Source organism: Acinonyx jubatus, chromosome A1, assembly GCF_027475565.1.
Source record: "Acinonyx jubatus isolate Ajub_Pintada_27869175 chromosome A1, VMU_Ajub_asm_v1.0, whole genome shotgun sequence".
In the NCBI taxonomy this organism is placed as follows: Eukaryota; Metazoa; Chordata; class Mammalia; order Carnivora; family Felidae; genus Acinonyx; species Acinonyx jubatus.
Window position 1 is genome coordinate 31,100,703 of NC_069380.1, and position 24,127 is coordinate 31,124,829.

General features: G+C 36.7%; 1 long non-coding RNA gene across 2 annotated transcripts in view; it reads left to right on the forward strand.

Annotated features, from left to right (window-relative positions):
- Nucleotides 1-12,224, forward strand: part of LOC113600791 (uncharacterized) — a 58,562-nt gene extending 46,338 nt beyond the window's left edge. Inside the window, exon 5 of one of the 2 annotated variants that reach the window (XR_003421883.2) lies at nucleotides 11,258-12,224. This is a non-coding gene — a long non-coding RNA (uncharacterized LOC113600791). Of the gene's footprint in view, nucleotides 1-1,684; nucleotides 3,414-11,257 lie in introns of those variants that run through there. The other variant, XR_008295757.1, reaches the window with a different exon arrangement.
- The last annotated feature ends 11,903 nt before the right edge of the window (nucleotides 12,225-24,127 follow it).

Sequence of the window (24,127 nt, forward strand, 5' to 3'; positions counted from 1 at the left end):
CACAGCCTGACGCGGGGCTGGAACTCACAGACCACGAGATCGTGACCTGGCTGAAGTCGGACGCTTAACCGACTGCGCCACCCAGGCGCCCCTGTAATCTGATTTTTAACATAAAAATAAAATGTATGTTTTTCCCTGTGTCAGTATTTCCACAATGTAATTTATAACCTTTGCTTTCAAGTATTCTATATTTTATTTCACCAATAATTAACTAATCCCATATTCATGTATTTTTAGATTTCTTAATCCTTCCACTTTTGTGAATAGTGCATTGATGAATGCCGCATAACACAAGCTTTGTCCAGAGCCTTATTCTCTTATGATAAATAGCTCTAAATGTATTGGTGGGTAAATGATAGGCATTTAAAAAAACCTTAATACATATTACTAAATATATAAATATGCTATCAATTTTAAAATCTGTAACAGTAGTTTTTATATCTTGCTTTCTGTCTTTCCCTCATCTACTTGTGCTGAGATATGTACATTTAAATTAATCAATTCTCAGATTATTGCCCACTATGATCAGTCATCAATTATAATTTGCTTTGTTTTAATTTTTCTTCTTTCCCCTCTATCCAGACTCCCCTGTCATATCTCCCTCCCTTACACAGATATGGTTTTGAATGTGTTTGATGTATGTCCTTAGATATACGCACCTCTAAAATATATCATGTTCCTTTGTATGTATTTTTGATTTACAGAAATGAGGTCTTGCTATGAAGCTCATTATTTTTTTAATCTAGTACTCTCAACAGTATGTTCTATGAGATCTACTGGTACGTCTGAGAGTACCTTTAAATTCATGCTTTTAACATTGCATCCTTTACATTTGATTCTCTAGTTCCCTTAACGATAGGAGGCTGGGTTGTCTCCAACCCCTTTGACCGGAAAGAGTGATGCAATAACTGTGCAAATACACTTTTTACAGACCAGTACAAATATGTTTTTAGGACAGATACCCATAATAGGGTAGTCATAGGTTTTAGTTAACTTGAATAGGTATAGTCATAGGTATAGTTAACTTGAATAATTACACAGTTCTTTCTAGATAGATGATTGTCTAAGTATGCCTCACTCATTTATTTTATTTTATTTTTTTATTTTAGAGAGTGCACAAGTTGGGGAAAGGGGCAAAGAGAGCAAAAGAAAGAATCTTAAGCAGGCTCCACAGTCAACACAGAGCCCAACATCGTTCTATCCTATGACCCTGGGATCAAGAGTGAGCTAAAATCAGGAGTGAGATGCTTAACCGACTGAGCCACCCAGGCGCCCCACTATGCTTCACTCCTCACTGCAAGATAGTCATAGTTCTTTTTCCCCCATCCTTATCAAAACTTGTTATCTGACTTTCCCTTCCTTGCCAAGTCTGTGTCCATAAAGTGGTATCCTATTGCCTTCTTATTTGCATTACTTTAATTATTAGTGGGGATGAGCACTTCTTTATAAATGTGTTAGTAATCTGATCTTCAGTGTCTGCTGACTTTACAGCCTGACGGCAGAGCATCTTGCATGGCAGCCTGGTCCTGTTACACAGCCTTGTCTTGTGCTGGGTCCCAATCAAAACGAGCAGACTTTCAGGCCACTTGCTAACTGGCTCAGAATATAACACCCAAATGAGGAATATGTTTCCTCCCAATATTCAAAGAGGCCTACTAGCCACTGCCTCTTTTTTTTCTTATAGAAGGGGAACAGATGCAGCAACTTATGCTTCACCTTAGAAGAGATCTCACAATGCCCCACACCGCAGGCCTCCGGGAAATTTTACGAAGGTGAGAGTCCCCTGAATTTTTGTGGAATTTATTTCTCACCTTTTAACATGTAAATGTTGTAAGAATAAGTCTAGAGTAGTTGCTGCTTCTTGCTCATTATGCCTAATCAGCATAATATCATCAATACAACAGACTGGTATAATATCTTGGGAACAGGAAAAACAATCAGACTCCCTACAGACTAAATTATTACACAGGCCTGGAGATACCCTTGAGGGAGGACAATGGCGGTATATTGCTGGCCTTGCTACCAAAGAGCAAACTGCTTCTTGTGCTCTTCAGCACCATACATCAAGGAAAACACATTCGCCAGATCAATGGCTTCATACCAGGTACCAGGGGATGTGTTAATTTGCTGAAGCAATGAAGTCACATCTGGAATAGCAGCTGCAATTGGAGTCACCATTTGGTTAATTTTATAAAACTCCACTGCATTCTACAGGATCCATCTGTTTTCTGCACAGGACAGATAAAGTAATTGGAATAGGGATATGGTGGGTATCAGCACCTCTTCATCTTTCAAGTCCTCAATGGTGGCATTAACTTCTGAAACACTTCCATAAATGTGATACAGCTTTGGTTTACTATTTATCCCCAAAACGAAGCAGTTCTAGTGGTTCCCACATGGCGCTACCACAGCAGTCCTCACTTTGTAGGTAAAGGAGCCAATGTGTGGATTCTGGCAGTTGTTAAGTAAGTTCATTCCAATTATATATTCCGGAACTTGAGAAATAACCAGAGGATGGGCTTGAAGATCCAGTGGACCCAGCATAAGAGGAAACTGAGTTAAAATTCCATTCATCACTTGATCTCCATAAACTTTACTCTGAATAATCAACCACAATGACATGGATCTCCTGGAATTAGTATCACTTCAGAGCCCATGTCCAGTAATTCTCAGAAAAATCTGGATATCCTTTTCCCCAGTTTGTAGTAAACCTACTAGAAGGCCATATTCCCCTTTCAAGAAGACTGGGAGAAAGATGAAGGGTATCCATTTTGAGCAGGGTAGCTGGATTCTTTCTCAAAGGAAGCTGGCCTTCTCTTCATTTAAGTAGTTCTGGGTCTATAAACTGGTTCACATCTGGGTATTGTTTGAGGGAACATCATTCTCTTTCAGTGATTCAGGTTACTCAGTTTAGACCTTTTCCATTACATTTTGTTAAGCAAGAATTTTATAGACTCCTTATCTCTCAATTATTCTGGTTACTGCTTTGACTTCACTGTCCATTCTGGTAACCAGACCCACCTTGTCTCTGGTGATTGAGTTCTGCCCCTGGTCCCCTGCCACCCTGGCATCAGTTATCCCCATTTTATATAAGGATCACTGTTCACTGGCAGTCAGATCCCACTGTAATTTCTGGCCTACAGAAAAGAGATAGCAAAAAGCTCTTCAAAGGTGCTGGGGCTCACTTCACAAATTATTTCTCAAAGTAACATGAAAGACATCAAGGTGTCAGTAGGGCCACACTCCTTCTGGTGGCTCTAGGGGATCATCCATTCCTTCCTCTTATAGCTTTCCTTGGCTCATGGCCACATCTCTCTTCAATCCATGTTTATATCACTTTCTCTTCTATGCATCTGTGTAAAATATCTCCCTCTGCCTCTCTCTCACTTGTAAGCTCCTATGCCAGTCAGTTTCACCATTTTGCTTAAAGCATGGCATTGTCGTTTTGCCTTAGTATTTGATAAGAAATGTTATCCATCTGTATTGTCTTTTCTTCTCATGAATAATATCTCATTTTCTGTTATATTCTTAATTGACTGTTGATGGTATAGAAAAACACAGATGGCTTCGTAAGTTAGTCTTACATATAGACTATTTGCTAAATTTTCTCATTGTTCTATAAATGTCTCTTGATCTAGTTGAATTTTCTATGTAGATAATCATATCATCTGCAAATAACATCACTTTGACTTTTTATACCAATCCTTATAACTGTTATATCTTACTAAAAAGATAGTTTTGCTGACTATAAGTTTTAATCCTGTGTTTATTAGTAATGGCAATAGTAAGAATTCTTACCTTGTTTCAGATGTCGTGGGAAATATTTCTAGCAGGTTTCCATTAAGAATCATGTTAGAAAAGGGGCTCCTGGGTGGCTTAGTCAGTTAAACATCTGACCTCGGCTCAGGTCATGGTCTCACAGTCCGTGAGTTTGAGCCCTACATCCTGCTCTGTGCTGACAGCTCAGAGCCTGGAGCCTGCTTCAGATCCTGTGTCTCCCTGTCTCTCTGTCCCTCCCCACCTCATGCTCTCTCTCTTTCGCTCTCAAAAATAAATAAACATAAACAAATTTTTTTTTAATCATGTAGACAAACACATAGAAGCAGAGAGTATGATGGTAGTTAGTAAGGGCTGGACAGAGGGGAAAATGAAATGTAGATCAAAAGATACAGTGTTTCAGTTTTACAAGATAAATTCTGGAGGTCTGTACAAAATAGGGCCTAGGGTTAATAATACTATATTACACATACTTAAAAATTTGTCAAAGAAGTAGATCTTATGTTAAATGCTCTTCCCACAAAAGGAAAAGAAAAAAATCACGTTTGTTATTGATTTTTAATTTACACACTAGTTCAAGTTAAGAAAGTTTCTCTGTTCCTTTTTTTTTGGTTTCAAGCATATTAATCACATTATTATATTTGTATATAGATTTTCTTTTTATTATGTGATTGGCATATTTCTTTGTGAGAGGTGAATTTAAAACTATAATGGTTCTTTTTCCCTCTCCAACTTTTTAGTTGTGTATTTATAAAATTGGGGGCTATATATTAACAATTTAAAGTTGTTGTAACTTCTTTTTTTTAATTTGTTTTAACATTTATTTACTTGTGAGAGACAGAGAGAGAGCAAGAGTGCGGGAGGGGCAGAGACAGAGAGGGAAACACAGAATCTGAAGCAGGCTCCAGGCTCTGAGCTGTCAGCACAGAGCCCGATGCTGGGCTTAAACTCACGAACTGAATCATGAGATCATGACCTGAGCTGAAGTCGGCCGCTCAACCGAGCCACCCAGGCGCCCCATAAAGTTGTTGTAATTTCTGAATCCATTTTCTATTTACATGTATTTAAAGTATTACTACTTGTGATACTTTTAACTTAAATAATATATCATTTGATATTAAAATTTCTATATTGAGTTATTTGGGGGCTTATATTTACCTGTTGTGTCTATAACAATTTAGTTTCAGAATTTTGTATCCTTTTTGGTTCAGTGAATTGTTTACAGACAACATATTGCTAGATTTTCTTCCCGTATGTAATATCTCTTCTGCTTGATGGGGTCATTCCATGTAGTGGGCTGAATGATGGCCCACAAAAAGAGATTTTTTAGATTCATACCTAGGACTTGTGAATATATTGTACATGGCAAAGATGTGATTAAGTTAAGGCTATTAAAAAGAGGTGCTTATCCTGGATTATCCAAGCAGGCCATGAATGAAATTTATAAATTATTAAATTGTTTTGTGTCTGTTTACTCATATCCTTAATAGGAAAATTAGTGCCTAACTAGTCTTCCTCACAGCTTCTTGGTTGTGACAGCCCAAGCCATTTGTCTGCACCCCAACGTGGCTCCACTTCCTCACCTAACCTTAGCTTAGGATCTTGAAAAACATAGGCTTACATATTAGATATAGAAATACTGATTACAGAAAGAAAAATCTTTAAATCTGAGGTTAATTTATATGACAATTCAGTCATGAAATACAAGAAAAAACTGGGGTAAATATGGAATGCATATATAAATACAACAATATGGTAAAATAGATATAGTAAAAGTAGTCAAAGTATAAAACACAGTATAAACATAGTAATCTAAGCAAACTAATATGAAATAAATGTACATGATAAATTATCCATTACAATTACTTATGGTATTTCATAGAAGAAAAAGATTTGTTATAAACGTAAAAAGTAGCCATAAACCTCATTAACCAACATAGAATATGGCAACTTTATCAAAAATTATTAATAATATACTCTACATGTAACCACCACCAATTTCAGAAATGCCTTGGAGTAATTGTAGATAACAATTGTAAGTGTATTATTGAATTTTTTTAAATTAAAATTATGATATGGCACCTGGATGAAGAGTAAAAATTAAAACCTACATGGTTGAGAAGTGATAGAAAATTTTTTATTCTTGTTGGCTTTATTTCTTCTCAGTTATACAGAACAGTATAATTAAATAATAAAAACTATTAAAAGTACATTTTATGGTGCCATAAAATTTATGCATTTCTTGGAATTTGAAATAATTAAACATATGTAGAGTACATGTTTTATCTCTAAGTAGATGAAAGCTTCATGAAAATATAAGAGCTAAATTAATTGAAAACTGTTAAATTTAAATTAAAAATGTTTAATATGTCATAAAGGGATGGGAACATATGCCCACATTTATACAAGTCTGTGGAGTTCAAATCATAGTGAGATCTTAAAATGGCACACTTAAACATAATTTGGTAAGTATTCATAGATTTTTTTATGTATATAGAAGTTTCAAATTTATAAACATAGGTAAAACTAGCCAGAAAAATTATTACTAGGAATGCATTTGCAGAAAGTACTACTACAAATAAATAAATATACATATAAAGGTTTTATGTTCTTGGCAAATTTTGGTCTAAGCAATATGTAGCTAAAGCCATGTACATATTACTAAACATCCACCATATTCACTACTTTTTGAAACTTGCTAACACTTCTTCATTAAAATGGCTGTGTACTGTTATATATTTTTTGCTTATTAATATAGTCAATATTTAAAATAACCCTGTAAAGTATCATCCACATTTTACAAATGAGGAAACAGTAAGAAAGAATTTAAATAACAAATCCAAATTCACACAAGTAGAAACGGTTTTAGCCCAGATTCAAACCTTGGTAATTTGGTAATTTGGTCCTAGAATGAACACTTTTCATCATTTTGTGACATGGCTTTTGCAGGTTTTTAACAATTAGAGTCAGGTCTCCAGGAAAATGTTGATAGAGAGAACGTTTGCAGTCCACACACTCAGCATTTCTATCAAACCCCTCTGCTCCCATAACTCTAAATTGCTCTGAGGTTGCTGCCCTTTGTAATTACTCCCAGGGTAATAATTACTAAGAGAAGTATCACAGATTGCTACATTTGTATTTTAATAATCATGCTAGAGATGTACCAATGAATTCAAAGAAATAGATCTGAAATTGTTAAATTTGAAATAACAGGCAAGTCAATAGTGATGATGGAGTCAGGGGCTGGGCAGGTACATGACCGTAAGCAGGAGATCTTATTAATTTCCCATGAAATGCACCATAGTACTATTTAATTTTTTTACCTATTTATATTATTAGGCTAGCCTTAAAAGTATAATGTTCTTGCATATTTTATGAATCCCGGTTCTTCAGAGAAACAAATCTAATAGTCTAGTCCAAGGATAGGAGAAGGCTGATGTCCAAGTTCAATCAGGCAGGAGGACAAGGAGGGGGGTAAATCCTTCATCCACTTTTTGTCCTCTTCAGGCCATCATTGGATTAGATGATGCCCACTATTTGGGGGAGGATAATTTACTGAGTCTACCAATCATAATCATCATAATCATCACCAATCATAATAGAAATACCCTCACACACATCCAGAAATAATGTTTAATTTGGACACACTGTGGCCTAGTCACATAGACAAATAAAATTAACTATCATAAGTCCAGCCCTTGTCAACCTGGAACTCATATGAATCCCCTTAAACCATACTTTTTTCCAAATAAATAAAATAACAAGGTTATAATTCTGCCTACCACATTCCAACTATCCAGTGTTAACCAACAGTGAAATAACCCCTTCCCTAGAAGAGGAGATAAATCCTTGAGTGATGTTTACTGAATTTGATATTCCTTAAGTTAAATAATGCAATGTAAAATTAACAGCAATTAATTGCAATGATAGAAAGTTAAGGGGCACCTGGGTGGCTCAGTCGGTTGGGCGTCTGAGTTCAGCTCAGGTCACGATCTCACAGTCATGAGTTCCAGCCCCGTGTCAGGCTCTGTGCTGACAGCTCAGAGCCTGGAGCCTGCTTCAGATTCTGTGTCTCCCTCTCTCTCTGCCCCTCCCCTGCTCATGCTCTCTCTCTCTGTCTCAAAAAATAAAAACATTAAAAAATTTTTTTTAAAAAGTCAATACATCTCATGTATCCCATGTCACATAATAAAAAGCTAAGAGAGAAGGAAAACACTTATCTAATCTTTAGTGGTCACGTGCTCAGAGCTGGTGTTGACAACTACCTTCTTCCACTACGCACTCTGTATTCCCTTTGACTTCAACAAGCACCTCAGTAAGTCTTGGTTCTTCACCGGGTATGGTGACCCAAACTTTCATTCCTGAAGAATCTGAGCCATTTAGAAGTATTGCCTTGGATTGAGTTGCTATAACTTTCCAGTGAGCTTAATTATAGGGCGTGGTAATACTAAGAGATGCCCTAAGGAATCTCTTGTATTCCAAATATTCTCTTCCCTACCTCTGCTGGGGAGTAGTAGTACAATTTTCCTTGGTAGTCAGAATCAGTCACCCCAGTGAGCACTGCAACTTCCTTCTTTGCCTGTTGATTCAGAGGCGTGAGAAACTCAAACTGGCTGTGTGGCAGTCTTAACTTTTAGTTGAACAGAATCATTGTGTCTCCTAGTAGAAGAATTCCTCCCTCTGGGACTAAGGATTTGGGGCCAGCAGAACATAAATTCATAGGGAAAGCAATGTTGCTGCTTCAGGATGGAGTGGAACATAGACCAACGAATTCCATGAGCTCTGTGGCAGCACATACTGTGTGGTGAAGGGACTTCTCATGGTAATGTGGTGGCCCATGCTTAAGCATTCAGTCTCTACTAAGGCCAGTAGAAGGCAAAGGCTGTTCCTCAAAAGGAGAATAGTTTTTTGCTGAGGATGACAGGGCTTTGTTTCAAAATCCTAAAGTCCTATGCTGCAGTGCACTTAAAACAGTTTGCCAAAAGCTTCAAAAACATGACTATCTGCAACTGACTCTATTTTTTTTCAATATATGAAATTTATTGTCAAATTGGTTTCCATACAACACCCAGTGCTCATCCCAAAAGGTGCCCTCCTCAATACCCATCACCCACCCTCCCCTCCCTCCCACCCCCCATCAACCCTCAGTTTGTTCTCAGTTTTTAAGAGTCTCTTAAGCCTTGGCTCTCTCCCACTCTAACCTCTTTTTTTTTTCTTCCCCTCCCGCATGGGTTTCTGTTAGGTTTCTCAGGATCCACATAAGAGTAAAAACATATGGTATCTGTCTTTCTCTGTATGGCTTATTTCACTTAGCATCACACTCTCCATTTCCATCCACATTGCTACAAAGGGCCATAGTTCGTTCTTTCTCATTGCCATGTAGTACTCCATTGTGTACATAAACCACAATTTCTTTATCCATTCATCAGTTGATGGACATTTAGGCTCTTTTAAAGCACCATGAGTGTGTTGGATCTTATGGGCTAAGCTACAGAAAATCTTGTTTTGTTGCAGTGCCTTCTCTTTGTGGGCCCCCTTCAAAACTAGCAGATGTTCAGGTCCTTAGTAAATGGGCCAGGGTAACACACCCAAATGAGGAATATGTTGCCTCCAAAATGTAGAGTTCCTTTTTGGTTGTAGGAGGGACCAGGTCCAACAACTTATCCTTCATTTTAGAAGATATATCTCAATATGACCCATACCACAGGGCTCCTGAGGTGAAAGTTCTCTGAACTTTTGTTGGATTTACTTCTCATCCTTTGGTATGCAAATATATCACTACTAAATCTAGCATAGTTACTACTTCTCTCTCACCAAGCCCAGTCAGCAAGGTAATGGACCAGGGTGACATCCTGTGGAAGAGCAAGGTGATGAGAATCCTTGCCGACTAAAGTATGACAAAGGGCTAGTGATTTGATCTAACCCCAAGGTAAGACAGTGAAGGTATATTGCTGGCCTTGCCAGCTAAAAACAAACTGCTTCTGGCAGACCTTATAGACAGCGTGGAGAAAAAGGCACTTTTCAGATCAATAACTGCATAGTATGTACCAGGGGATGTGGTAATTTGCTTAAGCAATTAAACCACATCTGTATAGAAGCTGCAATTTGAGTCTCCACCTGGTTTAGTTTACAATAATCCAATGCCAGTCTCCAAAATCCATCTGTCTTCTACACAAGCCAGTTAGGAGAGTTGAATGAGGAGATGGTGGGAATCGCCACACATGCATCTTTCAACTCCTTGATGGTGGCAGTATTCTCAGCAATGGCCCCAAGACTATCGTATTACTTTTGTGGAGCCTGAGAATTCCTATAATCTGCTGTCTGCAAACTGGAGGTCCAAGAAAGCCAATAGTGTAATTCTAGAACAAAGGCCTGAGGACTATGGCAACCAAGGCTATTAATCCAAGTCTAGGAGCAGAAGATTAATGTCCCAGGCAGGGAGGAAGGAATCATGCCCACCCACGCTGGGGAAGCATTACTGAGTTCACCTGTTTGAATGTTAATCTCATCCAGAAACACCCTCACGGACACAGTCAGAAATAATCTTTTAATCTGTGCACCTGTGACCCAGTCACACCCACACACAAAAATAACTATCACAATATTTCCATGGCTATATAAATGCATAATTTAATTAGTTTCCCCAGAATTTGGGGGGAAAATATATTTAACATGTCTAAAGTGACTATACACCCTTGAGGTTGAACTATACTGGGACGTTACTTGAAATGGCCAAGTGTCATTTTGCAATTGCCCATAAAATTATATTTCTTAAGATTCTTGTTTAAACTCAGCACTTGAATATGCTACCCTCACCCTTGAAATAAGCTATACTCTGACACAGTAGCTGTCACACAGACAGACTTCTTAAATGAGGCTCATGTACCCTCAAGTTTGAACAGTTCCAGTGTGTACAACCAAAGGCTTGTGACCTTTGCTATTGGGAAGAAAAAAAAAAAAAAAGATGTCTGTTGACTCTTGGGCTCATTATTTCACACATACAGACAGTTGGATTAAAGTTTCCTAGAATGGCAATACCAGTTTCCAACACAAAGTTATTTTTTTTTCGGTTGCAAAAAGGTGCTATTTCTCTTTCTCTGAGAGTCATTTTTTTACTTCCGTATAATAAACTTGAGAACTACAATGTATCTGCAGAAATAGGAATAGATGATTCAGCTTATCAAATAATATTTTTCTATAACTTCCAGATCAGGCAGTAATGAGGGAAATCAGTACCCCTGTAAAAATAATTTTATTTCACTTACTCTAACATAAAAAATATCTCTATAAAAATATTGCGACTCTCTTTTCAAATGTACATATATATATATGTGTGTGTGTGTGTATTACATTTTATCTTTTTTCTGGTAACTCATTTTTAAAATATATTTTTTAAAACGTATATTTTCTGTTTCTCTTTGTTTACAAAATGCATATTTTATTGATTCCCAAATGAATATTACAATTTTTTTTCATGTAGGAATCATAGAGCCTACTTCCCCTGTGGATCTCAAAACATTTTCTGAAATAGTTGAGGGGAGATGTTTCATCCTAGACTATACTCATGTAGAAGAGAGAACCTGTAAATCACATTTAAGAACTGATGATAAAAAGTCATACAATTGATTGTAGAGATACCCTTAATTTCCTTCTGCATGCAGATTGAAAAAAAAGGCAAAAGTCACATATCAAAAAATAAAAAAATCCTAGTGTGTGGTATTATTTCCAAAATAGTGTCTGCTTGAACAGAGGTATCCAGCTTTCTTATTCCAAGATGTATGTTAAAATACCAAAAGTATTTTTCCCAGTAAAGAAGAAAAATCCCATTTCAGCCATAGAAATAGAAGAAAAGTTTGTCTCACACCCAACACCTTTAGACTAGAAATGAAAATGATACCATATTGAAACCAAAAAACAAAATAACAACAACAAAAAAAACACTGAGAGAGGACTCACTCTCCTCTCACAGGTCCCAGTGAGAAATCATAGGAAATTAGGGGAGAAAAGAAGAGATTTATGGGCAACTTCAGAAACAGTTCTTTTGGAGGTTTACATTCTGCGTGGTGGCGATGATATTCAGGAAGCTGGTAGATTTTTGTCTGGAGCTCCTTCTTGAGGCAGTGGCCTTACTTGTATTAGCAAAATCAGGAAGGAGCCTGGACGTAGCCAAAGGTGAAGAGGCTAGGACAGAGGACAGCAGAATATTTAACATTTCCTGTCTGTGTCACTTCACCAAGCAGAAATAAAGATTTTTGTGCCATTTGGAAAGCTCATGGCCCTAAACCATTCTACTCAATGTTTAATTTACAACAAATAAACCATTCAGCTTAATGCTTATGTCTACGTTTCTCAGAACAATTAGGTAGAAAGTGGCAGGACAGGAGAAATATGCATTCATTGTGTCAATGAGTGAGAATCAGGTCTGAGAAATGTGTTCTTTGTTTAAATATGAGTAAGTAAAAAGACTGGGGGGCACCTGGGTGGCTCAGTCGGTTGAGTGTCCAACTTCAGCTCAGGTCACGATATCATGGACCGTGAGTTTGAGCCCCGTGTCGGGCTCTGGGCTGATGGCTCAGAGCCTGGAGCCTGTTTCAGATTCTGTGTCTCCCTCTCTCTGACCCTCCCCCATTCATGCTCTGTCTCTCTCTGTCTCAAAAATAAACGTTAAAAAAAAATTAAAAAAAAAAAAAGGCTGGGTAAAGGGAAAGTGGAACCAGTGAATCATGAGAGAATAGTGTCAATGAAGCTAAGGAAAATTGTTGAAGAAGAAAATTCTTGCAAAGAGTTGGCAACTGATTCAGATGCTGGGAAGGATTTAGGACTAAAAACATTTGTGCGTTTAGGGGATTCAGATCCTCGGTGCATTTATTCAGGGTGATTTTAGAGGTGTGATGGGAGCAAGAGCTAGGGTAGAGAGGATTGCAGGGATAGTAGAAGGTGTGTGGAAGGTTGAAAAATGCCTCCCTCCAATGATGTCCTGAGTTTAGAGATTCTTACCATTTGTAAATGTACTGTTTCGTTAAAAGAGAATAGCTCACAATGTGTACATATCATCATGTCATACACTTTAAATATCTTAAAATTTTGTTTATCAATTATGCCTCAATAAAGCAGTAGAAAAAGAGGAATAACTGTTGGGTGAGCAGAAATATATGTATTTATGAATACTCGAGTGCATATATGCATATAATTATGTATGAAAATAAATGCATATATAAAAATTGAAATTGTTTTAATGGACCAGTATTTCCTTAAATGTGCTTTAGTAAAAAAAAATGTTTTTTTCACCTATGCTTTAGAATAACAACCGACAAAGAATAAAAGTAATCTGTTCAGTTATATATAGTCACAAAAATGAAACTAAAGCTACCAAACCCCTCTTCTACTTACTTCTCATGGTGTAAGGCTCTCAATTAGTGGAAAATCCACCATATGCTTATATCCTTCATTTGAGCTTAACTCCTATTGTGTCAAATTTATAAAATAAATTTAATTTAAAATTTACAGACCATATGTTGAGTTAAACTTGAAATCTCCTAGGACGCCTACAATAAGATAAATATTCAAATTGGTGAAGTAAATTTCCACAGCATAACCCCTACTTCTCCTTATTGCATACCCGACCATTTTTATCCAAGCCGCAGTGCATAAAATAGACATCGTACCATCCTAGGCCTGCCAATCATATTGCTCTAATTGTTGCAGAAAACTTAATGTGAATTTACCTCTGCTAAAATTGCTCCTCCACAAAGAGTTTCTCAAAGTACTTTATCAAGATTCTGTGGTGTAGAACTTCACGATGTAAAATGAAATTCTAAAATAGAGTCACTTCCTGAAGAAGCACAGCTTTCACCCTCATTGAAGTTATAGTTGAGAGCGGAAAGCAAAAGAAATAATTACCTTGCATGAATGAGCAGATTTCTTGTATTTCTCAAACTGTATTGGCGACCTCGGTTTGCCCACGTTTGGATGGAAATGAGCTGGGTCCTTTCTTGCAGGAAAGAGTTGGGAAAATAATAAGAAACAAACAACTGAGAGGGTAGAGAGGAAGAGAGGTGGACATAAAGAAAAAAAAATATGTTTGTTCAAAAACATCTTAAAACTATCTGATACCTTTATCTAGTGAAAATAATATATTTCCTCGAATATAGAAGCTGTTGCAGTTACTAAGAGAACACACTTAACATTGTTTTTGAAAGGGTCCAGAAAGTATCTGTATAAGGTCTTTCTTTAGCAAATCCAAGCTACAGGCAAACTGGCCTGTCACTTGAGTTTTATGTACTGGAAGTTTCTGGAGTATATGGATATTACAGAACCTCTGACAAGTCTCAATATGGTAATCACAGTGCAGATGTCTCAGTCTTTGGAATAGGGCCACGTCCTTCTCAGGAGATGATATTCCATGCTTGAAAAGCAGCTCTGTGCTTACTATGGGGCCTTGACAAAGCATGAACGCCAGACCATGGGCAACTATGTGATGATGGCATCCAAACAGCCCATCGTGATCCTGGTACTATCTGATTTCGCAAATTGAAAACAGGGGCGCCTGGGTGGCTCAGCTGGTTGAGCATCCAACTTCTGCTTGGGTCACGATCTCGCTGTCCGTGGGTTCGAGCCCCGTGTCGGGCTCTGTTCTGACAGCTCAGAGCCTGGAGCCTCTTTCAGATTCTGTGTCACCCTCTTTCTCTGCCCCTCCCCCACTCATGCTCTGTGTCTCTCTCTCTCTGTCAATAATAAATAAAAAAGAAACACAAAAAACAAGAATGAGAGCACCAACCTTTTATTTATTAATTAATTTATTTTTGCTAAAAAGATAATCAATGTTTTCCACTGATTATTTGTATATCCCCTCATTCTGCCTGTTTTCCCCGTTTCTATCATGTAAAAGAGTATACCGATGTCAGCCAGTATTTCAGTTTAGGTTTTGGGTAGGATTGTGATTACACTGACACCAACCAGGTATAATGTAACTAATATAAGACAAAGGAATGTGTATCCTGAGGGGCAAAAGTAAGAACTACGCTTAGGTATTCTTATTTTCCATTCAAGATCCACTCTCCATTGCTCTCCACTACTCTCTTTGCTCCTGGAAGTGTCCTTCTATCTATAGATCCAAATGAGTTCCCTTACCTTTTAACCAGATCGATTCAGAACTCAGCTATAGCTGCACTCTGAGTTCAGAGCTGTGGTGGTCACAGATTTGCATGGCTGCTCCTTCTGGAATGTTCCAGCAGGCCAAGTCTTTCCCTTAACCCTGCTTGCATACATGTGAAAGCTCCTTCCTTAAACTCTCCTTAATTACCTTTTGAGGGTACCATCTGTTTTTTGATGGTCTCTAACAGAAGCAGCTGTTTTGATGCAGCTGTAACAAAATGGTTGGTAAAAAAAAAAATGTAAAGGAACTGTCCTTATGAATTACATCAGATAAAAACAGCACATCCCTAAACTTCACAGTATCTCCAAGCCTTGCCCTGTTTCTTACACCCTGCTTCTTTTCAAACTCTTGGCCAGCATCTCTCCACACCATATGTAATCAAAGATTCTCATTGCATCCTTGGTCCCAGTAGTTCTGAGTTAGAGACATATTAACTTGTAGTTAGGGGAGACTCAGGAATGGAGTGAAGATGTCTATTATGTATATAACAAGGCAATTAAAAAAAAAGTATAAAATTCTTAATTTTTCAAGGTCTGAACAGAATAATTGCAAGGCAAAATTGTCGCTGTGCCAAAACAGTAACGTCCAAATGTCATGTGCTATACTTAGAAGTGTTCAGTCTATTAATATCCAGGAACATGAATAGGTGGACTGACTTCTATTACACATACTATAAAATCAACAACAGGAAAGTTCTAGCCTTTAATTATGAAATGTAAGCTTCTAGAGGAGAGTAGGATTGTGAAAGGGTCTTATTTGATGAGAATACATTTTCTTCATGGGCTTTTGTTGGCATGCAAATCCACCATAACACCTTGATAGTATTAGAAATGCCTTTATTTACTTTTCAATGTTTATTTGATCCTGACTGCTTAAAAATTCATAAGCACTCAGTCAAGCATATGCAAGAAAAAAAAACAAGTTTAGAATAGGTGAATAAACACAGAGCATGTGAACTTTTAGAAAGCTGAAGATGTGTTGAATTTAGATCAAGTCTATTTTTGTAAAAGTTTATAACTATTTGCCAGCTTCTTTAAAAGCAAATACAAGAAAACATGCATTTTCCATATTTATTATTAAACTTCACCTGTACCTTTCAGGTGAATTTATCATTTTTGTTTCTGACGGGTGTTATCTGTAGAGACATGATTTGATTGTGTGCTTTTTAAACTGACAACTGGTGGGCTGAACGTTAGGGCACCAAAGCTCTGAGTACCAACCTGACTTTTGTTTCTTTATATACTTTCTCTTTTACCATACAATTCCAGTTTTGAAGCATACAGCACTAACACCATTATAGGCATTTCTGCTTTCTTGGAATCTTTTTGTTAGAGTATTTGAGGCAAATTTTTTTTCCATACATGCCATTAAACTCAATTCATGTTTCTGTGTTCAGTTGAAATTGGACCTCAGTTGATTGTAAATAACAGTGAAATGGAGAGCTGATCTCCATCCACCATTTTAAACCTAATCTTTTTAATGCTGTTTTTGATCTCCTTTTGATCCTAATTTTTTTTTTAGAGTTACGCATCTGTAAACCAGTTTCCTCAGTTGCTTGATTTGACATATTTATAAACCTAAAAAATAAATGTTGCAATAGAGAAATAATTGCCAATAGCTTAACTTTTTTCTCCTTGAAGTTGCCATGTTTTTCCTCCCTCAATCCAAACTCACCCTCTTAGGCTGACACAAGTGCACACATGGGCTCTCTCTGTCTCTTTCTTTCTCCTTCCCTCCCTTCCTCCTTCCCTCCCTTCCTCCTTCCTGCCCTGCTCTCACTCAATCTTATTCTTACTCCCTCTGTTACTTCAGTAAAATTTCACTTGTATGGGGAACAAAATAAAAATAGTGATTGAGTCTGATGCAAAAATGAGACATATATTTCAGATACCTGGATTACACTCCCTGCTCCATAGTGTTCCAGTTCAAATTACTAAACTGATATTCACGTATAATTCAATACATGTCTAAAATAGGTTGAATAAGGGGCACCTGCATGGCTCAGTCAGTTAAGCCTCTGAGTCTTGATTTCGGCTCAGGTCATGATCTTACGGTTTGTGGGATCAAGCCCCACATTGGGTTCTGTGATGAGCATGGAGCCTGCAGCCTGCTTGGGATTCTCCCTCCCTTTTGCTCTTCCCCTCCCCTGCTCACACTTACATGCTTTCTTGCTGTCTTTAAAAAATAAATAAATAAAATTTAAAAAATAAAATAGGTTGAATAAAAACTATTTGCAAATTCCTCTTTTCCTCTTACTGCAGTGGTTCTAGTTTGAAGACTAGTCCTATAGAGTTAATTGAGAATTTTACTTAGGACCCATCTTTTTGAGGAATTTTTACCTGTGATTAATTTTTTATGTAAATGTTGACTCAACATATAGGAGCCCTTCAATAAAATTATATGTTTATATATATATAATTATATTCAAACCAATATTAATTATAGCACATAGTATATGCATAATAATGTATGTATCTATTATAAATGAATTACGGATTAAGCACATCATCATATCTCTAGTGATCTCACAATGGAAATTCATTTTTATTATTAAATAATTTTAGCCACATACAAGTTAACCAGCAGTGTGGCTTCTAACAAATGACAATTCTCTTATCAGAGTTTCCTTATTTGTCAACAAGGAACAATGTGTCTGGCCCTATGAATTTATTTTCTGAATTTATATACAAAATTTATGTGGCCAATTTTTGCAAAATGTCTGCACAGCTAACCGCAAAATTAAGTGGTGGTGGTGGTGATGGTGGTGATGACGGTGATGGCAGCAGCATTTGTTGTAATTTTTTCTCTTTGTCTTTCCAGAAGTTCCCCAAGGTAATTTAGATCTAAAGAGATGGATGTTTCTTTTGCTGCTATAATAAATGACTACAAACTTACTGGCTTAAAACCATTCGATTTTATTATCTTTAAGCTCTGAATGTTAGAAACCCAAACTGGGTCTTAACTGGACTAAAATCAAGGTGTTGTCAGGATCATGTTCCTTCTGGAGGCTCGAGGGGAGAATCTGTCCCTTTGCCTTTTCCAGACCTTAAAGGTCACATGCATTGCTTTGCTCATTTCCCTATGCTCCATTTTTAGCCCAACGCACCTGTGTCCCTCTGTGCCTTTTTTCCAGATTCATACTTTCCTCTGATTCTCTCTTTTGCTTTCCTCTTCCACTCTTAAGGATTCTGATTACATTGAGTATACATGAATAATCCGGAATAATGTCTGATTTCTGGATCTTTTACTTAATCACATCCGCAAAGGCCCTTTGTCATGTGAGGTAATATTTTCATAGGTTTCAGGGATTATGAATGGGTGTTTTTGAGTGATTATTCCAAAACCTCTCCCATCTTTCAAAACTTCAATTGAATCTTACCCTGTCTTTTCTCTGAAAGATGTTTTTATGTTTTGCCTGATAGGTCTATTTTGCTTATATATTCAACAAGTTTATAAATTCTAGATACTTATCTTTTTCCAGTTACAAGTGTTTAAATGTATGTTCCTAGTTTAAAACAGATCTTTCAATTATCTTCCCTGACAGGAGATCATGAAGTCATTCTCCTGTATTTTCTTGTATTTTAAACTTTTGCCTTCAGTATTTAAGTTTTTGCTTATCACTCAAACCTCACAAAGACAAGATAAATACTACAAAATATCTCTCTAATCATACTGCCAGAGGAATCTTAGGCTTCAGGCTTGCATACAAATTTATTTTGTGGGAGATAATGAAATGAAGATCCCTGATTAGAAATGAATCTAGACATTCCACTTTTGTCTTTTCATAGGGGAGCATACAGAACTCCATGCTACAAGTGTGTTCAGTGAGTCAGGTGGCCTGAATGAGTAACAGGTGCAGAGACTCTGGTAGCCATCAGCACACAGGTTAGCATGGCATGTGAATAGACGAGTTCATCCAAGACAAATCCGTAAGGAGGCTGAGAAGGAGCAATCAAGGAAGGGGATAGGAGAAGAACCAGAAGAGCTTCCCATTCAGAAAGCTAAGGATATTTGGGGTTTCAATGAGGAGGTTATGGTTTACAATATTAAACACTCCCTGGATAACAAATGAAAATTCAGAATTCATTGCAACAAAAATTCAGTAATCATCTTTCTGAAAGCTTGTTCAGTGGAAGACTAAGACATGAGATAGATATTGCCATGATCTGAACAATAAATGGAAAAAGAGGGAGCAGATATAGGGATTTGGATGTCTTTTTCAAGAATCTTGGCAATGCCAGGGAATAGAGAGGGAAATAAAACTAGAGAAGGCTTGAAGTATAAAAACAAATAGAAAAGACATGAGGATTTCTCAAAAAACACAAGTAGATAAAGAGAGAACTTATGGGGGAAAATAGGATAATGTCTAATAGCGAATGAAATTCTTGAGGTAGCATTTATGAGATCCAGAGAACAAGTGGAGGAGTTAGCTTCAGTCAAATGAGACATTTACTATCATCATGAGAGAAAGAAGTTATAATTCATCATCACTTTTGCAGATGGGGTGTCAGGAATTTGAAGGAGTTCTTATCTGAGTGTTTTCATATTTCTACGAAGTGGGAGACAAGATTTTCTGCTGAGAATGAGTGGGAAGGTATTAGGGTAGGGCATTTGAGGAGGTAAGAAATGGTTTGATTAGATATTATGGAAAATGGAGAAAAACCTTATCAGAGCACAGAATTGGTGAGCAGGGTAAATGGTCCTATTGAGCTCAGAGAACATTAATTTATAGAGGCAATTTTCTGAGGATTTTGTGATTTTCTCCAGTTGAATTCAACTGCCCAGGTATAGGAACAAAGAAATCAGTCTGTTGGATTGCTTCAGCTTTGGTTTGTTAGGTGGGTTCAAAAATGGAAATTGAAAATGGAATTGAAAATATTAACAAAGACGTGGCTGAAGAAATTGATCAAACTTCGTAGGCTTAAAAGGAAGAAAGTAAAGCTGACATAGAAATAAGACCTTATATATGATTGATTGTACATCACAGAAGTGAGTCCAAATTAGCCTGATTAAATAAAAAGAATACTTTTTTTGGATGCACTCACTCACCTTGGTCTACTTTGGGAACATTAGAAGATTAATAAGCAGTAAAGTTACATATATACCTTTTCTATCAATGTCTTTGATTTATGTAATCATGTTCTTTCTAATGTCCTTCTGATGAGACAATATTTTGTCCACATTTAAAAAAAGCAACGTGACATATTTTCTAAACTATTAGCTCCTTTTTCATGGAACAGTAATCAATGTTATATTGTCCCTAGGTCTTCCTTCTTGAGCAGGTTTCCTGTGTGACATTTTTAATCTGGTGTTTTCAAGCTCATGTAACCAAGAATACATATTAAAGGATAATATAATTTTAGAAAATCATTACCCCTTTGATCCACAAAGTCTTACAACTTTAAATCAGATTAATGTCACTTTTGACATTTCTTTGTGAGATCAAATGTATTTTGGTCATTTATTCTGGTTCAGTATATATTCTCGCTCTTCTATAAACCTCGTCCCTTGCTGAATTTTAGTTGATTAAGGTAGTGATTCAGAACTCACTGGAAGACACAGGTAAGTGTTGGAGGCTTCACATAAGATCCTTAAATTGGCTTGCACAGCACTGGGAAGCTTGCTAGGACAGGACTCAGCTTAATGCACTGCCGAGAAACTCAGGATGCAAGAACAGAGGATTTTACCAACATTGCCCTTCAAAGTCCTTATCAAAGATGTTCCTTACTACTTCTTAGGACTGTGCTTTTACTGTTGTACACGAAACACCTTCAGGTTGTGATCCACCCTTCTGATTATTGTGATTTTATTATATACAAACTGAAACGATTGTGATTTTATTTGCATGCTCTTGCACAGATCCCCGCCACCAGTATAAACAGAGAAACCTAATGAACACTGTATAATTTACTCAGGGGTTGAAAATATCCTCTCGCTCACATTTTGTATCTTCATCCTTCTTACAGATTATGAAATATTCAGTATTTTTATCCTGAGACACATTGCTCTTAACATATTTGGCACAGAAGGTTATCTTTAAAATCCCCTCTAAATCTCCCAAATTAATGTTCTGTGTAGTGAGCACCTGCCAGCTTTGATACAGTTATGGGATTAGACATTTTTGAATGATTTTTGACTCTGAAGGTTGTTTGCATGCTGTTACCAAATCTGGCTGTGTTTCAGCACCAGTATCTTCTGTTTCATAAAGGATTTGCTGTGAACCTAATAAATGTTTTCATCTAATTTTATAATTATCATACCTAGGAAGTGCCTTTATTAGAGCTTGGCACTTTCCTGCATATAAACTGCTGCCCCTGTAATTGACTTTAACCAAGTGAGTACTAATCCGCAGTATTTCCTTGGAGGTGGGCTTGGTGGCTGGGGAGGCTCTGTATTATACCTCTTTTTCTCTGATAAAATAAATAAAAGTTTATTTAAAGTCTCTGTATCAAATTAGATGCCATAATAAGACAAACTTAATTCAACATCCATATGCTGTAACAGGCTCCAATAGTATTATTAAATAGGGAACTAAAACTGTTCAGAAAGAAAAATATCAAGAAATAAACACTAAAACTAAAGACAGCAATGCATTGTGTGTAACTTGCATATCATCCTTCAGAGACACTCAGGATGATGTATCCGTGTGGCTCATTGATCTTGTTTTGTTTCTTAAACTAAGTGAAAAAAATGTATTTTCTTTTTGAGACAAATTTTATCTCAAATAATTTGTATAAATTTGTTTCATGAGTTTCTGGATCCTCTTGTAACATGGAAGAATTGTTCATCTGAAGATGAGCGCTCTCACAATCGATCTGCATAATATCTTCTTAATAAACATTGAATAAATTTAGATGAATATGTATGTTTTATGATAAGAAAAGAAAAAAAACATTTTAGCTCCTTGAAAAAAAGCTAACATTAAAATATAAGTAGAAATTGAGAATGAACGTTAAAATTTTGTTTGTATATTCTATTTCTTATATCTCTAAAAAATATATTCAAGAATGTTCTCAACTCCTTTATCAAAGCAGATGGCTACATCAGAGAGATGTCTCTCTCACATCTCTATTTAACAGAGTGGGACTAATTTCCCACAATTTTCCTTCAGCAAGATTCCCATTATCTTTAACCCATGGCAACAAGATTTTAGGTTTGATTTTTAAACTACGGATACTGAGCTCTCCTCAAAATTGGTGCCTGCAATTGAAAGTACTATGCATTGAGTAGTAAAATGAGTGATTCAAATTTAATAAAACCAATGTCTTAAGCTCAAGTAGAGTATTGCTTAATGGCTGAGGCACATAAGTGAACTGGCAATTGCTTTACAATATATAATTGCAATACAATATATAATTTAGTGTAATGGGGGTAAATAATGTGATGCTATTAGAGTATAAGAGACTTTTAATCCAAGGTACAGTGATCAGGGGCAAATTAGTGAGGAGGTAAAGCCTTTGCTGAATTCTGTAGTAAGAGACCAGGTGAGTGGGAGCCAATTCAGACAGACAAAACATACAGAATCATCTAAAGACAAGAAAGATCAGCTTTGTGCAAGAAGGTAGTTAGTAAATAGTTTTATCTTTCATTGAGATAGAAATCAATACACTGTAGCATGAAAAATGTGAATTTCTTTAAAGTATTTTAGCTTGTAAACATTTAGAATGTGGAATCATCCAGCTTCAAATCTCATGATGCTACATCTGAACTAGAAAAAGGAATGGCAGAAAAGCTATACTTGGTACCAACATGCCTATTTAAATTAATAAAATGTACATGTGTTGTTAACTTTTCCATCACACGAATTTCTTCCCTATTCTTTATGGAATAGTTATCTCAATCTGTATGTATTTTGCGCGTGCTATTTCCTAGAAAACTATCCCCCCTTCTGAAGTTGTATATGCACATAAAATTTTCTTTTAGACTCAAGTCTAGTTCTGATTCATCCATTAATGAGTCTTCTTGTCTTACAGGTGAGAGCTTTGTTTCCTTTCTCTCTCTTCTGTTTCTCTCTTGCCAAGCGAAAGAGGACATCATTTGCTTTCATGCTACCACCACATGGGTATCATGCTAGGCACAGATGATACTGAGGAGAAAACTAAAAAACCTTCCTCTCCCAGATGGTCCCTTCTAGCCATGAGGTGTGCAGTGAGGAGTATATCCAAGTCGCTGGAGAGGTTTCCAAAATACTCATGCTTGAAGTCCGAGGCCTGGGAATGTCTGTGAAGAAATAGGTTGGAAATTTGAGTTAAAAAAAATCTTCCAGTTATGTTAATTTATGCTTCTTTACTTAAGCCCGTCTGCATTTTGAGAGCCACTGGTTCTGAGCTGCAGAAACGTTTGGAGAGCTGTGCGTCAAGGGTCATAAACTTAGATGGTAAATAAGAAGGAGAAACGACAATTTGGAGTAAACACTCAAAGGTCATAATCTAACATTTATTTTTGGATCAAAGTGTAGTAGGCAGTCATTAAAAGTCTGCAAAGAAAGAGGCAACATGAATAACCATTTTAGGTATGTGGTATAAAATGTGGTAAGCAAAGGGAAAGCTGTAGTTTTGAGAACTTATTATAAGACAGAGATAGACCTCACTTGGGGGAAATGCTATCAATTTGGGAACTATAAAGTGGCATAGTAGGTATATGAAAATAGCATGAACAGCATGAGATGAATTTGTTTTCCAAAAAGTTTTTAATTGGAATTTCAGTTCTTTCATTTATATGCTGTGTGACCATGGACAAATTACTTTGTCACTCTGAGCCTGCTTTCTAATATAGTAAACATATTAGATATAAATATACTTCATAATGTTTGGTCAGTATTAAAATCAGATCATGCATGTTCAAGAAATAAGAGGAGTTTTTTTAATGTTTATTTTGGAGAGAGAGGGAGAATGCAAACGGGAGGGGCAGAGAGAGAGGGGGACAGAGGATCCAAAGTGGGCTCTTTGCTGACAGCAGAGAGCCTGATGTGGGGCTTAAACTCAAGAACTGTGAGATCATGACCTGAGCTGAAGTTGGATGCTTAACTAACTGAGCCACCCAAACGCCCCAAGAAATGGGAGTTTTTATTATTACATTATTTTCAGTATCCTGTGAAAAACGGCAACAGGGCCATACTAAGAATATTGTACAATAGAAAAGTTATAAAGGGTATGCATTATTTTGCACAACTTAAAATCTCCCTGTGAAGGGGCA